An 18,908-nucleotide genomic window follows, 5' to 3' on the forward strand; every position below is an offset into this window, starting at 1 on the left:
GGATGTTGGTAATTTGATCTCTGGTTCCTCTGCCTTTTCTAAAATCAGCTTGGACATCAGGGAGATCACGTTTCACGTATTGCTGAAGTCTGGCTTGGAGAATTGTGAGCATTACTTTACTAGCATGTGAGATGAGTGCAATTGTGCAGTAGTTTGAGCATTCTTTGGCATTGCCTTTCTTTGGGATTGGAATGAAAACTGACCTTTTCCAGTCCTGTGGCCACTGCTGAGTTTTCCAAATTTGCTGGCATATTGAGTGCAGCACTTTCACAGCATCACCTTTCAGGATTTGAAATAGCTTTACTGGAATTCCATCACCTCCACTAGCTTTGTTCGTAGTGATGCTTTCTAAGGCCCACTTGACTTCACATTCCAAGATGTCTGGCTCTAGATTAGTGATCACATCATCATGATTATCTGGGTCGTGAAGATCTTTTTTGTACAGTTCTTCCGTGTATTCTTGCCACCTCTTCTTAATATCTTCTGCTTCTGTTAGGTCCAGACCATTTCTGTCCTTTATCGAGCCCATCTTTGCATAAAATGTTCCCTTGGTATCTCTAATTTTCTTGAAGAGATCTCTAGTCTTTCCCGTTCTGTTTTTTCCTCTGTTTCTTTGCACTGATCTTAACAACATGGAATTCTCATAGTAAAGCAACTCACCATCCTTGGAAGCTGTTTCAGATGACTGAGTTAAGTCATCAAGGTCATCCACAGAATTAATTTGTTCTTTGACTTACACATAAATAACACTATTTCATAATGTCCTTAAAATATTTATAGAACATACTAATTGTACAAAGGTGATAATCATCTCTTCATTAAAGCAAAACCAGACACTTTTTAAAAGGACAGATTTTTTTATCAAAAGGATAATTTTATCAATAGTGTTTCTAAATTAAGTTGGCAAAGTATATGTCTCTACAACAAAGGAAGATTTTATATTTTGCTACTATTCCTTTTACAGAGTATTTTTTATTAGGAAAATATTTTTTATAGTTAACTTTTTGACTATACCTTATTATTTTCATTAGATGTTTTCTTTGCAGGCCTAAAAAAACAAATGATTCTTTTCAGGTTAATATTAAATACTTAAAAATACAAATACCTAAACTTTGTTTTTTATATAAAATCTTTGCATTTGCATTGGTAAGTAATCTTTTATAAAAGGATTAAAACAATAAAGAAGAGTAACGTTAAAGGACAAACAAAATACATTTATAATACTAATAAGGCATTTAATTTAGATCAAAGAAAAGGAACAACATAACATTACTTGTATTATGTGAAGGGAATATACCAGGATTTTTTGCAGTTGTTATTTTCATCAATAGGAACTATGTTTTACAGCAGTAAAACCTATCTGGGAAGTATTCCTTAAGTCCGTATAAGAAAGAAACCCAGTTTTAATAACCATGATATTAGCCTTCCAAGGACTTCCTATGCAACTGCTATGCATTATTATAAGCACTTTGTATGTCTTAACGGTATTTTAATCCTCACAAACATTCTGGGAGATAGGTAACACATTAGGTCCTCTACATAGGAAGAAACAGAGCACAGAAAGGCTGAGTAAGTTGCCCAAGTCCACACAGCAGGTCACCAACAGACCCAGAGTTCAAACTCAGGAAATCTGGCTTCAACACTGTGGTTCAAAAATACGCTGAGAAAGTAATATTTAAATAAGTATACTAACACATATATATGGAATTTAGAAAGATGGTAATGATAACCCTGTATGTGAGACAGCAAAAAGAGACACAGATGTATAGAACGGACTTTTGGACTCTGAGGGAGAGGGAGAGGGTGGGATGGTTTGGGAGAATGGCACTGAAACATGTATACTATCATGTAAGAAACGAATCGCTAGTCTATGTTCGATGCAGGATACAGGATGCTTGGGGCTGATGCACGAGGATGCTTCAGAGAGATGATATGGGGTGGGAGGTGGGAGGAGGGTTCAGGATTGGGAACTCATGTACACCCGTGGCAGATTCATGTCAATGTATGGCAAAACCAATACAGTATTGTAAAGTAAAATAAAGTAAAAATAAAAATTAAAAAAAATAAATAATTAAAAAGAGTAAAAAAAATAAATAAGTCTTCTTAAGTAATATGATAGCAAATTAATCTATATTTATTATTCCATGTCCAGTTATAACTATAAATAATAATTTCTGAATCTTAACACATTTCTCAAAAAATAAAAAGATTTTAGAGGTAGGCAATGCTGGAAATCTACTTTCACTAAACACATGCTTTTGTAAAGAAATTTATCAGTAGGCATTCATTCAACCATTCTGCTGTTTATTCATGAATCTGATATACATTTATTGAGCACACAATATGTGTTAATAAAACTCTTACTATGGGAAGCATATTTTTTCTAATTTAGAACTTTATAAACCAAAATTAATAATTTGTGAAAGATTGTTAGAAGTTTTTTTTTCCTGTTGAATATAAACAAATAATTTCCCTTTTCCTTAGAATCTGCAAACAACTATGACGTTGATATGATGTAATATTTCAGAGTACCTTACAAAATCATAGTTACTCACGATGTTGCTATCAACTAGAATCATCAAGGAATGATCAAATCCTATTCAGTATACCTAAGTGTTTGTAAGTTCATGATTATATAATTTTTTTAAATCTATGTAGGATAGGATTAGCTGAACTAATCATCCACACATGCAATTACATAGGAATATTACACTTCAGAACCAACAAACAAGCCCTTACCATAAAACTATATATAACAGAAGTATTATGTACAATTAGTTTGCTGTAATAGTTTAAAGATAATGCCATACAATCAATAAGCTTTCTAATATTGGAAATGCAAACAAGATTAAACCCAATAAACACGTCCTCTGCTGGCTCATTTCTAACAGCATACATACTCTAAAAGCTCCCATCTTAACATAAAACAAGAAACTCCTTTGAACTCCACATTCCTCTTCAGTTACCATCTAGTTCTCTATGGCCTGTCCCAGCAAATATTCCCTACAGGGCTGTTTACATGTACTCACTACAGTCCAGCTTTCAAGGAGACTATTTACTGAAACGATTTCTGGCCAAAGGCACTGGTCCTCACTTTAATCTTTCAGCAGTGTTTGTCCACTATAGTTGAGGAATCTTGTCTTGGCCTGTATACTGTATTATGCTGCTCTATTTCCAGAAGAAGCATTCAGTGCTTATTTCTTCCTCTAGAAATAAAGAATTTGTAGATAGTATCTGTCATCCTCCTGATCCACTTCACTTAAAATGCTGTCATCATTAACATGCAGCAGACCACCAGTCAGTGAATCGGTCTTTTCAAATATTGGTGCAATCACACATTCTTCTGGTGTCCATTTGCTAGTGTCCTTTTTCTTTACTTCCTTCCTATGCACGCCAGGATCGCTACTTTAAAAAAAAAAATCCACAAAAAAGCCAATGTTTTCTAATAATTCAAATGATAAAGAATAAGAAAGCAATTCTTGTAAAATTCCTACTCTTATCCATCTTAAATCACTGATTAATTCACAAAATAGTTATTAAGTACCAACCATATGCAAGAAAACACAAATTCTTGCCTCAAAGACGGATATACAATTATGATATGATGTGATATGTAAGAGTTGATATATGAAAGTGATCAGTGAAATAAGGAAGGCTTTACAGAAGAAGTGAAGAGAGAAGGTGACAAAGAAGAAAAAAGGGAGAAAATCATTCTACTTGGAGACTAGAGTACAGAGCACAAAGATCAGGCACGTGGCATCTAGGCTGTTTCCTAGGAATCTGGAAGGAAAAGTATGAAACACATGAAAGAAAGCAGGGAGGTGCATCTTTGGAAAGACATTGGGAAGAACCTCAAGGGCTACACTGGAAACCTAGAGTTCACTGCCTAACACAATGACTCTTACCCATGGGAGTCATAATTAGATTTACACTTTATTTTCTGTTTTGCTTTTAAATACAATAATGCTTAATTTAGGGATTTCCCTGATGGTCCAGTACTTAGGAGTCTGCCTGCCAATGAGGGGGCACTGGTTTGATCCCTGGTCCAGGAAGATCCCACATGCCATGGGGCAACTAAACCCGTGCTGCACAACTGCTGAAGCCAGCACCCTAGAGCCCATGCTCAGCATCAAGAGAAGTCACCACAGTGAGAAGCCCAAGCACTGCCGCTGCAAAGAACTAGCACAAACAGAAAAAAAAAAAAAAAAAAACTCAAAAAAAAGTAACGCTTAATTTGGGTGACTTTTTAAATGACATGAGGCACATATAACATGAAAGAAAAAATTAAGGAAATATTTGGGGTTAGTGGGGGGCAGGCGGCAAGGCAGTTTACTTTTAAACCACCCACATGATGGGGTGATTTCAGCATTATGGCTGAAAGACCAGTACCTCATCAGCTCCCCCGCCACCAACAACAATTTGGCTTCCATCCACGAACATACTCAAAGTGCTATGAGGAAAAAAAAAAAAAACCCTGCCCACCAAGAATACTCTATCCAGAAAAATTATGTTTCAGAAATGAAGGAAAAATAAAAACTTTCCCAGAAAAGACAAAGCTGAGGGAGTTCCTCACCACTAGACCTGTTCCATAAGAAATGCTGAAAGAAGTCCTTACACTGAAATGAAAAGATGCTAAGTAGTGACATAAAATATATTTAAATATACCACACACTGGTAAAGGCAAGTAGGCAGTCAAATTCAGAATACTCTAATACTGTAATATGGTGGTATGTTAAGAAATTAACTTTAGTATTATGTCTAAAGGACAAAAAAATAAAAACAACTATATCTCTAGCAAAATGTAAATTATGATCATCACAACCATTAGCTCAGTTCAGTTCAGTTTAGTCACTCAGTCATATCTGACTCTTTGTGACCCTATGGACTGCAGCACGCCAGACCTCCCTGTCCATCACCAACTCCTGGAGTTTACCCAAACTCATGTCCATTGAGTCAGTGATGCCATCCAATCATTTCCTCCTCTGCCGTCCCCTTCTCCTGCCCTCAACCTTTCCAGTCAGGGTCTTTTCCAATGACTCAGCTCTTTGCATCGGGTGGCCAAAGTATTGGAGCTTCAGCTTCAACATAACTCCGTCCAATGAACACCCAGGACTGATCTCCTTTAGGATGGACTTGTTGGATCTCCTTGCAGTCCAAGGGACTCTCAAGAGTCTTCTCCAAGATCACAGTTCAAAAGCATCAATTCTTCCGTGCTCAGCTTTCTTTATAGCCCAACTCTCACATCCAAACTTATTTAACAGAAAAATAACAAATGACCTGCTGTTAAATAGGCTTACCTATCAGAACCTTCATTCTCCATAGCAGCAAACTCCTGCTTGTTCTTTCCCTGCTGAATCAATCCACTCTCATCAGCAGTATCACATACGTTGTCTGATACTTCCACTTCACTACTTTTGTGCTTCTTCTTTTCTTCTTCAAACTTTAATGAAAGTTTGACAGTAAGAAATTCTGTTACTTAATTATAAACATCTTTTTTTGTTTGTTTTCATTAATTTTATTATTTGACTCAGGGTTTGGCCTGATTTTAAGTGATAAAAAAATCTTTTTGTGCTTACTTGAATTTTGTCATTAACAAGTCACTGAAATATTTGTAAATCCTACTTCTCCTTTTTTGACAAAAAGAAACAAAATTCCCAAAATTTCAAAAAAAAGCTTCCTTAAGATGATGCAATTATTCATCCCCAGTCTTCCCCATCTAACTGGCAGAGACAGAGAAATAAAAAGACAAAACACACAAAATCTGTCCTCTTCAGTCTTTATCACCTGGATTTTCCATTAAACAGACAGATTTAGAGGATGTGACACCTTAGTGCCTCAAAAACACTAAAGCTATTCTTTCCCCACTGCCTTTTACATTTCTTTGTTCATTTGGATCCAGGATATAATGAAAAAGTGATGGTGTTCACTAAAATATATGAACCAAAGTTTACCAAAACACAAGGAGCAGAGTGAAACTGACGAGTTGTTACTGTGGAATTCTGGAATATAAATAATGCTTCCCAATTCCACATTCAATAACCATCAAACTTTATAGCTAGAGGGTATAGAAATAATTGTCTATTGTAGCCCCATTATTTACCAGAAATAGGAGCAAAACCAAGAAAGGTTAAATTTTTTTTTGTCTTTTTCTTTTTTTCAAATTATTTTTTAATTGAACGAAATTGCTTTGCAGAATTTTGTTGTTTTCTGTCAAACCTCAACATAAATCAGCCTAAGTTATACATATATCCCCTGCCTTTTGAACCTGCCTCCCATCTCCCCGCCCCCATCCCACCCCTCTAGGTTGATACAGAGCTCCTGTTTAAGTTTTCTGAGCCATACAGCAAATTCCCATTGTCTATCTTTTTACATATGGTAATGTAAGTTTCCATGTTTCTCTTTCCATGCATCTCAACCTCTCTTCCCCTTGCTCCAAGTCCATAAGTCTATTCTCTATGTCTGATTCTCCACTGCTGCCCTGTAAATAAATTCTTCAGTACCATTTTCCTAGATTCCATATATATGTGTTAGAATATGATATTTATCTTTCTCTTTCTGACTTACTTCACTCTGTATAATAGGTTCTAGGTTCATTCACCTCATTAGAACCAACTCAAGTGCATACCTTTTTATGGCTGAGTAATATTTCATTGTGTATATGAACCATAACTTTTTTATCCATTCATCTATCAATGGACATCTAGGTTGCTTCCATGTTCTAACTATAGCAACAGTGCTGCAATGAATGATGGGATACATGTGTCTTTTTCAATTTTGGTTTCCTCGGGGTATATGCCTAGGAGTGAGATTGTTCCTGGGTCATATGGTAGTTTTATTCCTAGTTTTTTAAGGAATCTCCATACAGTCTTCCATAGTGACTGAATCAATTTACATTCCCACCAACAGTGCAAGAGCATTCCCTTTTCTCCACACCCTCTCCAGCATTTATTGCTTGTAGACTTTTTGATGATGGCCATTCTGACTGGTGTGAGGTTATATCTCATTGTAGTTTTGATCTGTATTTCTCTAATAATGAGCGATGTTGAGCACCTTTTCATGTGTTTGTTAGCCATCTGTATGTTGTCTTTGGAGAAATGTCTATTTAGGTCTTTTTCCCACTTTTTGATTGGATTGTCTTTCTGGTATTGAGTTATATGAGCTGCTTGTATATTTTGGAAATTAATCCTTTGTCAGTTGTTTCATTTGCTATTATTTTCTCCCATTCTTAGGGTTGTCTTTTCACCTTGCTTATAGTTTCCTTTGCTGTGCAAAAGCTTTTAAGTTTAATCAGGTCCCACTTGTTTACTTTTGTTTTTATTTCCATTACTCTAGGAGGTGGGTCACAGATGATCTTGCTTTGATTTATGTCATCGAGTGTTCTGCCTATGTTTTTCTCTAAGAGTTTTAGAGTTCCTAGTCTTGCATTTAGGTCTTTAATCCATTTTAGTCCAATCGAGCTGGAGAAATCAACCTTCTTGACTTCAGATTATATTACAAAGCTACAGTCATAAAGACAGTATGGTACTGGCACAAAAACAGAAATATAGACCAATGGAACAAGTCTGAAAGCCCAGAAATAAACCCATGCACCTATGGCTACCTTAGTTTTGACAAAGGAGGCAAGAATATACAATGGGGCAAAGACAGCCTCTTCAATAAATGGTGCTGGGAAAACTGGACAGCTACATGTAAAGGAATGGAATTAGAACCCTTCTTAACATCATACACAAAGATAAACTAAATGATTTCTTCAAAGCCCCTAAAGTGGCATTCCCTAGCATTTTATGGCACCAAAAGAGATGATAAAATTCTGTAACCTTGAATCTGATAAATTACCAAATGAATTCATCAAATGAATCAGATAAGTTTGCGTGACTTTGCCCAAGTAATTTAATGCCTTAACTGGGGATAGGGCTGATCTCCTTTTTCTTTTAAAGGAGAATACCTACAGATTTTTGTCTGTTGTTAAAACTCAAGTCAAGGCACCTCTTACACAAAAGAGCAAACAAGCAAAGAAATTTAAAAATCTATTACTGGAAGGAAGAAAAATCACACAGCATCTCAAAACTCAGTTTTCTCCTTCGGAGATAATTTTTTGGGGGTGGGAGTTTATACTACCTATGTGACAAAATCACATGTGTCAGAACTTACTACCTTTTAATAAACAACATAACAGAAAAGTCTATCTCAAAAGAAACATCTACGAGTGATGATTAAAGAGTACATGTGAAAGTTAAAGTGAAAGCCACTCCATTGTGTCCGACTCTTTGCAACCCTATGGACTATACGGACCATGGAGTTTCCCAGGCCAGAATACTGGAGTGGATAGTCTCTTCTTTCTCTAGGGGATCTTCCCAACCCAGGAATCAAGCCCAGGTCTCCTGCACTGCAGGAAAATTCTTTTCCAACTAAGCCACAAGGGAAGCCTTATACATGTATTGGGAAGGGAGTACATGTATTTATTAAATTTTTTATTTTTTTTAATTTGTTTTATACTGGTTGTTCTATTTTTAATTTTATTTTTATTATTAAATTTGTTATTAAATACATAAAGGGAAGGAAGCACATGTATTTGTCACTAAAAATATCCTGAGGTGTCCATGTTGGAAATCTAAAATTTATTAAAATCTAACTCTTAAACTTCTTAATCTATGCTTGCTGCTGCTGCTGCTGCTAAGTCGCTTCAGTTGTGTCTGACTCTGTGTGACGCCATAGATGGCAGCCCACAAGGGTGCCCACCAGGCTCCCCCGTCCCTGGGATTCTCCTGGCAAGAATACTGGAGTAGGTTGCCACATCCTCCTCCAGGGGATCTTCCCAACCCAGGGATTAAACCTAGGTCTCACACATTACAGGTGGATTCTTTATCATCTGAGCCACCAGGGTAGCCCAAGAATACTGGAGTGGGTAGCCGAACCCTTCTCCAGGGAAATTTCCTGACCCAGAAAGTGAACTGGGGTCTCCTGCATTGCAGGTGGATTCTTTACCAGCTGAGCTACCAAGGAAGCCCCTACATTCAGTTATATTATATTCTAATATCTACCAATGAAAGTGGATAGCATTTTTAGTAATATTTACTGATTTCTCACCCCAAAATGAGATAAATTAGAAAGTTATTATTTGTGCCCTAACAACAAAGGTCCAATCTGGAAGCTTTGATTCTCTTAATAGGTAACTGGGTTGATTCTATGACCCCACTCTCTCTCTGAATGTACATCCCTAATCATTACACCAAGATCACAGACAGAATGACTCTTTCATCTTGGCATCACTGACTGGCAATTTCAATGGAAAACCCTGAACCACTGGGAATGATTTCTCTCTACATGTATCTAGGTCCGGGATCATCATTGTCATATTGTTTATAATTTCAACTGTTTACTCTTACAATTCAGTATTTGATATCACCTTCATAATCATATTATGAAGTTATAAAAATGGAAGAAATCAAAAATAGTCAGGAAATTTTTTTCCCTCAATTCCAAAACCAAATTATAAATATAATAGATTCTAACAATATGTGAAGTTTAATCATTAAGGTTCCATAAAAACTATTAAATTATTATCTATTGATTCTAAAAGGCTAATTTTGAAAGGTAATTTTATTTGTCATGACCTTTGTTACACACTGTATCATGCTGTTGAAGCACAGGAAACAGTATTAAGCGAGAAATTTAAATTTGCATTTTTACACACCTGGGAATGGTCATTTTCATCTCCAACAGGTTTTTCTTCTTCTTCCTCTGATGTCATTTCTAAATCTATTTCTGCAGACAAATCTGTATGTTTAATTAAAGTTACTTAGAATATTTAGATAAAAGACATAATCTTTATTTAAAACATAGATTTAAAACAGTATCAAATGACATCTTAAATCAATCTTAATCTTCAGCTGAATATTTACTTCTTTAAGACATACTTCCAATGATCTAAAATTTCAACAAACAATTTGGAAAATACCAGATGTCACCAGGATATGAGCACACAAACAGCTCAAAGATTCATTCACAAAATCGTCCAAACATCAATGAACAAAACAATCAGAAACAAAACAAAATTTCAAAATACAGGGCAGACATATAAAGTCACAATACAGTCTCTTCTCTACTTCATAACAGTACATTTTTAACAACATGCCAAGCTTCGGCTGCAACATTATTCATGGTTTACAAAATTCTTCTTACTTTTTATGCTTTTATCAATTCCTTAATCTGTAATGCTACCCTGTACTCTTCCTGACAAATAACTTTTCATCTTTTAAGACTCAACCTGCTTTGTGAAGTTGTCCTTGATTACAGCTATCTTTCCTCAGATAAACAGGTATCCCTTCCCTTGTAGCGACCTTAGTACTTTATAGATTTTTCTAGCGTATCTTCATCACCTGAATTGTAAATTATTTTTTCACATGTCTATCTTCTTGGCTCCTAAACTGCACAGGACAAGCTCTTAAAAATCACCTTTTAGTCCTTATTTATTTTAGTCAATAATTATTTATCAGCTTTCTGCTCTGTACTAGACTCTGGAGTTTAAAGAAAAATGTAGATAAAACATGTCAGGGAATGCTTTTCTAGAGATAATGCCTGAGAGGAGACTTACACAGTCCAAGGGAAAGAGAGGGAAGGCATGCAAGGCTGTAACAAGACGGAGAGAAAAGCACATACACAACAGGGTAAATATCTGAGAAAGTACAGAGACAGGTCAGGAGGGCAACACCAGCAATTCAGAATCCCATAGCAAATGACAGAAAGGGCGGGAGATGAAGAGTCAGACAGAAGTCAGATTATGAAAGCCTCACGTGTCACTTTCTGATGCCTGGACATTAAGGTGATTTGAAGAATGGCTCACAGTCACACTTGCTTTTGAGAGAGGTGACCCCAAATGCTACAAGAGGAATGAATTTGAAGGGCATACAAACAAATGGAGGGAGATGAATCTGAAGGCATTATTAATGGAAAAAAACAAAGGTGGTGCAGGCCTGAACTGGGGGAGTGTTCCCAGAAATATTTAGGATATAAAATTTTCTGAGTCCAGTAAAGAATAAATCTTTATGAAATGAATAAATGTGCAAATCAGGGACCCTGAAGGAGTAGACTCTGCTGGTTACTTTATAAAAGGTATCGACTGAGATGAGAAATGATCTACATGAACAGTCTGAAGTGGCTTCCATTTATTTTGTACTTTTCCTATTTCACATCTTCCTCTGTTGAAGGGACTGGATAGGTTTTATCTGAATTTGCATTTCGTGGACATACCAAGCTAATGCACAAACAAAGGCAAACAAGTCACTTCTATAGATTAAAAAAAAAAAACACTTTGAGTTTATAGCTTGTAGTCACTATTCTAGGAAATAACTGAGAATCTTTGGTAAACGCAAAGTTAACCCTATAGGTGAGGGTAGAAAAGAAAAAACTAGGTGTGAAAAAAAGAAACAGTATATGATTTCTTACTATAGCTCTGACCATATGACTGATTAAAGGTGCCAAATTAATTGGTATTTATGGACAACACATATTAGATGTGGCTACTCAATAGATTGGGCATCCTAGTAGAATCAGAATTGACTTTCTATATACCACTTTTAAACGATACAGCACTCCTTCAATATTGCTATGAGGTTACATTTTGAGAAGGCAATCTCTAGATGTCTACCTAGGTCTCCCAACTAGTCGTGGAGTTCTAAATATAATCCTGCTACCCACTCTCAGCTGTATGCTAAATACTAGGCTAAACACTTTCTCCTGACTCTTTCTGTATTTCTTGTATTACTATGGTCAGAGGGAGAATGCAAACACCTTGCTAAGAGGTATTGCTTGGCTGTAGGTTGCATAAAAGGAGTCAGCACAAGGTAGGTTTTGCCACAAAATCTAATTTGGAACCATCAGAATAATGGTTAGGCCATGCCCAGGTGGCCCACAGCTGAGTGCCCTGGGCTTCTGCATTACCTTGTTTGCCTTTTCTGTTTTCTGGCAGCTGAAACTGGCACAGGTCACGGAGCGTGTAATTCCCCAGAAACACCACTCCAACAGTCATCTTTTATCTATTGCAGTCATCTGTCCAAATTCTGTGGATGCTGACTGATTTTTGCTCATTGATTGTGACACCGGTGGACAATGATCAACTCTTAAATGCCCCGCTCTTTGATAAGTCTCATTATTGAGGCTCAAACTAGAATCGGAATCTGAAAACTCTGAAAACAGTTTCCATTTATTAGAATGTCAGTAAGAATACTACTTTGACTAACTTGTACAGTCTTTCTTCAGAGAATCAGTTCCATGTCCTCCTCTCCCCTCAAACTCACTAGTCCTTCAGAGCTTATTATATCTTACACTTCACTGCCATTCACGAAGAGACATTAACTAGTGTCTCATTTTTTCTACTTGCTAATTTTCTAGTATTACTTACTCTGATTCACTCAATCTCTATTACATATTCTGTATTCCATAAGAACTTTATTAATAATTATTTTTCCTCAACATACAAATATTTTATTAACAAAATTTATGGCATTTATTTTACATTGAATTATGCATGACAATATTGTGTGTTCTAGAGACAATGGTTTTAAAAACACTTTTATTGAATGGTACTACCTTAATTAATGGTACAAACCAAGACAATGTATTAAAACGCAAAGACATCACTTTGCCGACAAAGGTCTGTACAGTCAAAGCTACGGATTTTGCAGTAGTCACAGAGGGATGTGAAAGTTGGACCATAAAGAAGGCTGAGTGCCAAAGAACTGATGCTAGAGAAGACTCTTGAGAGTCCCTGGAGAGGAAAGAGATCAAACCAGTCAATTCTAAGGGAAATGAACCCTGAATACACACTGGAAGGACTGATGCTGAAACTGAAGCTCCAATACTTTGGACACCTGACGTGAAGAGCCAACTCACTGGAAGAGACCCTGATGCTGGAAAAGATTGAGGGGAGGAGAGGGGGACAGCAGAGGGTGAGATGGTTGGATAGCCTCACTGATTCAGTGAACATGACTAGGCAAACTCGGGGAGATGGTGAGGGACAGGGCAGCCTGGTGTGTTACAGTCCATAGGGTCACAAAGAGTTGGACACGATTTAGCAACTGAACAGCACCAACAACAACTTTAATTACAATAAGACAGCCTTTTCTCAATGTATCAATATCTTCAGAACCCATTTTTTAAGCCTTGGATAAACATCACAAACATATAAGAAATGATAGGCTTGTGTGTGACTAATTGTTTCCACATGAAAATAGGATAAGTCGAGGACCACACTGGATCCAAAGAGCACAGAGCACCATGAGACAAGAATGAATACAACATAAAAATGTTTGCTTCAAAAAAAAAAAAAAAAAAAAGCTGTCAGGTCTAAATTTCCTAAGAGAAGTCAAAGAAACAAGCAAGAAATGTAAAAGTGAAACTTTAAACCCTGTTTCAGCTCAAGGGCCCCCTTTATCATATCTAACCACTTCAACAGTTTAAAACTGTGGTTCTCAAGTGTGCCCTGAGATTCCCTGAAGTCCAGAGACCATCGGGTCAGGGGGTCCAAGAGGTCAGAACTATTTTCACAACAACACTGAATGTTACTTTCATTCTCATTCTCTTCTGAGTGCACAGTGGAGTTCTTCAGAGACACAATATGTGATATTATAACTCTAATGACAAATGGAATTAGCCATTATGAGTCTGTGTTCTTATATTTTAAGTTTTTCAGCTTTGTTTTCCAATACGGTGAACATCAATAAATACAACCAACTTAAACAAAAGTTCCGTGGCATTCTAATAATTTTTAGAAGTACAAAAGGATCCTAAAGCCAAAACTTTCAGAATCACTGTTTTAAAAGATTATGTCTACCAAAAAGTCATTAAAGTATGAGTACTTCCTCTACTTCTAATAATCAAAGATACCACCAACACAACAGACACACAAAGTCTGCATAACAAAACATCTAGTTGGCCTACATTCATCTGTGTAACAACACTAAAATGAAATAATTATAAGCTGAAATACAACTGATATATTAGCAAGAGAAGCTTTACTCTAGGTAAAGGTCAGAGTTCAAATAAGCAGTTTTGGACACTGGAAAAATCTTAGGATCTAATAATTTCTGAGAATCCCTAAGAAGTATACACATTGCAAACTGAGAACTTCAGGGTATTGAAACATACAGAAACATATTGAGTTCAAGTTTACATTTTAAACATTTCTTGTTCTTATGCTTGTACTTATCTTTTTTCAAAACATGGATACCAATAATAACATTTGCCTTATGTATGTCAAATGCTTCAATCAAATTTGCAAAAAACAAAAAAGTTAGCAGTATGAAGACTGAGCATTTCAAATACTTCAGTGTCCCTCTTTTCAGAGTTATGTGTGTATTGCAAAATTTACCTGAAGTGGATGTTTGTAGATCCTTCATTCCGACTATTTTATTAGGAATGGAATCTCTCACTAAGACTGCAGGCTGAATGGGTTTGAAAACAAGTTGGTTAATAAATAATGTACCTTTGATACAATCCACAGTTCATAATTCAAGATAAAAACATAAACGATTTTGCCTTCACATTAGGGTATTTCTCAGGAGAATCTAAACGGCAAAAGGGACACAGAGTTAATTACATGTAAACATGAAAGCCAGCTCTACATTCGTGCAGAGTTAGTACTGAGCAGAAATCCTTGTGCTCAGCCTTGGCAGTGAATACATTCAGTTTCAGTGTCTTGTTTTCACGGAGATGTTAGGACACCAGCAAGCCAGACTATGAATCCACTATAGATAGTGAAGAAAAAATAGAAATAAAGGTTTAACAAAACATGCAGTTAAGATTTCAAAAGTGCCATTATGTTTTCAATGACTTTATAAAATATTAAAGTGCACATAGACCAATGTGAACATGCCGACTGATGAGGAGAAAAGTGATCTTAATCAGAGGAACAAATCATGACCCCAAGAAGATAAATGTGAAAGTAGACGGTAAAATGCAACAGCATTATCTTGAATGCAATACAGCAGTATCATTTACACCATTATACTACAAGTATTTATCATGTTCTTCAATCTGTCCAGTCATTTAAGAAGTGCACAGCTGGGATGACAGTTCAACTGAATGCATAATTCATTTCTCATCAGAGAAAGAGTAATAAACTGGTTAGCTGGGATACACACTTGTAGAATAATGGTTCATAAAAATATTCACTTTTTCTCATACCCATGTGGGCTACTGGTATGCCTACATGTCTTGGCTCCTCTAGTCTAGCCATCTTAAAATTTCTCGATCCAATCACGCAAGAAGGTATATAAGACACATCTAGAAAATAATGTACAATAAGTTCTCAATATTGAAATACAATTATCAAAAAGGAAATAATAAATTTAACTGTCACACAATTATTAGTTATTAAAAATCTTGCATGTTTCAAAATCAATGTGAAAGTGAAAGTGAAGTCGCTCAGTCATGTCTGACTCTTTGTGACCTGTGGACTGTAGCCCACCAAGCTCCTCCGTCCATGGGATTTTCCAGGCAAGAATACTGGAGTGGGTTGCCATTTCCTTCTCCAGGGGATCTTCCCAACCCAGGGATTGAACCCAGGTCTCCCACATTGCAGGCAGACACTTTACACAGAACATCAGATCCAAGTACTAACATCAAAGATTTCAAGGGAGGAAAGGAAGCCAGGTTGAAAGAAGAAGGGGGAGGAGGCGGGAGAGGGGGGCAAAAGGGATGGCCTTACAGACGTCTCCTGCCACCTACAGATACCCAGGCATTACAGGACTTTTCCCTGGGCTCCAGAGAAGGGAGGACTGGAACTCAGCCCTACTAGAAATCAGACCAGAACCAGAATTCAAGTTCTCTGCCAAGAGGAGGTAATCAGTCTCCAATCCTCAACTCAGGCTGAGGGCCCTTTGACCAGATTCCCGAGTCCAGGACTAGGGGACTAGAAAAACAGGGAAAGATAGGAAGGGTTAAGGAGAGGAAAGAGAGAGGGACGGGGAGAGAGGTCAATAAAGTCTCTTGTTCCTTACCGGTAGGGGCACTCTGGCCAGTTGTCCACGTCAGGAGGAGACCAGGGACAAAGGTGTCCCAGTTGCAGCCGCTGGGTCTGGTCCATTGGCAGGCAAGCTGGCCCCTGAGTACCCCGAGCGGTCAGGATGTCAGTTTCAGCGAAGAGGAGTCCCACCAGAGTCGCCATTTGTTGCAGGAAGGCGGACCCCTTCCAGGGGCCAAAACTGGGCTCTTGTCTAACACTCAGAAATGAACTGTCCAAGGAGACACATGTGCTGATGAAGCAAGAGATTTTAATGGGAAAGGGCACCCGGGTGGAGGGCAGTAGGGTAAGGAAACCCAGGAGAACCGTACTTATCAAAAATAACAATTCTAGCATTTAGGGAATGAACCCTATTAATCGGTTTTGTTTCAAGACTTAGTTTGGTTTGGTACACCATGTTACTGCTTCAAAGGATTTCTGCAAAACAACTGTCAAAAAAAGTCAATGCCCCTATATTCACACTAATCTAATTTGAATAACAAATACTGATACAACATATATCTTTGATGTCTGATAGGTATTTGGAGTGGCTGGAGTTTCCCCCACTTCTAGCACCCCCTCCCACCTCCAGTATTCTCTGGAGCAACAATGATCTTATCTCTTCTCATTGCAAATACACTGAAGCCATCTAGAAGGAGTTCCTTCAAGTTTCCTCAACTCCAAACTCACCTCCCTAAGGCCTTACTTTCCTCCCTTTGTCCTTTCACTAGATCTTTCCTCTATAAAGGGTAATCTCTGGATCGTGGTCTTAATTCTTCCCCCTTTACATTCTTTCTATGAATCATCCCCACCACTTCTTTTTCCCTCTTTGCTTAGCAATGGTATCTTACCCCTGTAATTGCTACTTCAACTCTTTGCTTCCCTCTGGCTACAGACACGTTTAGAAAGAAAAACAAAATAATGCTTTTCCTTGATCCTGTTATGTCCTGTACTCTCCAAAGCTCTACTTCCAGATTTCTCTAAATGTAAGGCTACACCCTTGCTACTCAGAGAGCTTGTTAGAAACATAGATTCTCAGACTTCCTGCTCAGTATGTGCACTTCACACAAGGTCCCCAGGCTACTAGTTAAAATCTGAGAAACTCTGGTCTATACTGAGTCTGCTTCTACATTACTTCAACTTAATTTATTCTCCTGAAATCTTAGCCTCAACTTCCTCACTCTAACACTTCCCCCTAAAGTGAAACTGCATTACAAGTTGGAAACTTTCCAGTGGACTCTCTATCAGGCTGTAGGTTCCTCCATCTCCCTATCACGCCCCCTACTCTCTCTCCTTCTTTCTAGTTCTCTTTCGTTGGCCCATGTGACAGCATCCAATAAAGCAGCAACGTTTCGTAAGACACCAATTTGCACACATTACAGCTGAGCACCTATGCCCACGCTCCCCCACAGAGGATGACACACCACTCTGCATGCCCAGGGACCGCAATCCTGAATGCCTTCCTAACAATGAGGAAGACAGGAAGAGGGGAAAGCTTTGCTGTTCTTCTCTGACACGTTTTGGTGCTGGAAGCTCACTTCAAATGCATCATCCATATCAAATACCCTCCCTTTTTCTAAAGCGTTATCTTACTTATTGCCCCCTTCCCCCACAGACCTGTGCCTCTTTTCCTTCATTTCCTCCCTACACCCTTTGCCTCTCTAATCCCTCATTCCCTCATTCCTCTTGTTTCTTAACCTTCCTTAGGTCATAGAGTATCTTGAAACAGAATTATTTTTTTATTTTTTTGGCCCATGTGTCAAATGGAATCTTAGTTCCCTGAATAGGGATCAAACCAGCACCCCCTGCATTGGAGACTCTTAACTGCACAGAGTCCTAACCCCTGGACCGCCAAGGAAGTCCAGGAGCTAAATAATTTAGCTCCTTAAACTGGGTTCTCAATATAATCTGTGGCTGACACCTAATAAGATACACTATTTCCCTCCTTTTCTCATCTTTACCTCACTACACATCTGACAGGTGATTTTCTTTGTGTATTAGAATATATCAGCATTTCCATTTTATTTTTTTTAATTTTTATTTTTACTTTATTTTACTTTACAATACTGTATTGGTTTTGCCATACATTGACATGAATCTGTCACGGGTGTACATGAGTTCGCAAACATGAAATCCCCTCCCACCTCCCACCCCATATCATCTCTCTGATTCCATTTTAAATCAACATTCTGTGGGAATGCAAACTAGTACAGCCACTATGGAGAACAGTGTGGAGATTCCTTAAAAAACTGGAAATAGAACTCCCTTATGACCCAGCAATCCCACTGCTGGGCATACACACTGAGGAAATCAGAATTGAAAGAGACACGTGTACTTCAATGTTCATCGCAGCACTGTTTATAATAGCCAGGACATGGAAGCTACCCAGATGTCCATCAGCAGATGAATGGATAAGAAAGCTGTGGTACATATACACAATGGAGTATTACTCAGCCATTAAAAAGAATACATTTGAATCAGTTCTAATGACGTGGATGAAACTGGAGCCTATTATACAGAGTGAAGTAAGCCAGAAAGAAAAACACCAATACAGTTTACTAATGCATATATATGGAATTTAGAAAGATGGTAACAATAACCTTGTATGCGAGACAGCAAAAGAGACACAGATGTATAGAACAGTCTTTTGGACTCTGTGGGAGGGGAAAAGGGTGGGATGATTTGGGAGAATGGCATTGAAACATGTATAATATCATATATGAAACAAATCGCCAGTCCAGGTTCGATGCAGAATACAGTATGCTTGGGGCTGGTGCACTGGGATGACCCAGAGGGATGGTATGGAGAAGGAGGAGGGAGGGGGCTCAGGATGAGGAACATGTGTACACCCGTGGCAGATTCATGTTGATGTATGGCAAAACCAATACAATATTTTAAAGTAAAAAAT

General features: G+C 37.7%; 1 pseudogene; it reads right to left on the bottom strand.

Annotated features, from left to right (window-relative positions):
- Nucleotides 1–18,908, bottom strand: part of LOC128066256 (ankyrin repeat domain-containing protein 26-like) — a 53,040-nt pseudogene that overhangs the window by 24,540 nt on the left and 9,592 nt on the right.

The sequence above is a fragment of the Budorcas taxicolor genome, chromosome 20, assembly GCF_023091745.1.
Source record: "Budorcas taxicolor isolate Tak-1 chromosome 20, Takin1.1, whole genome shotgun sequence".
Taxonomy (NCBI): domain Eukaryota; kingdom Metazoa; phylum Chordata; class Mammalia; order Artiodactyla; family Bovidae; genus Budorcas; species Budorcas taxicolor.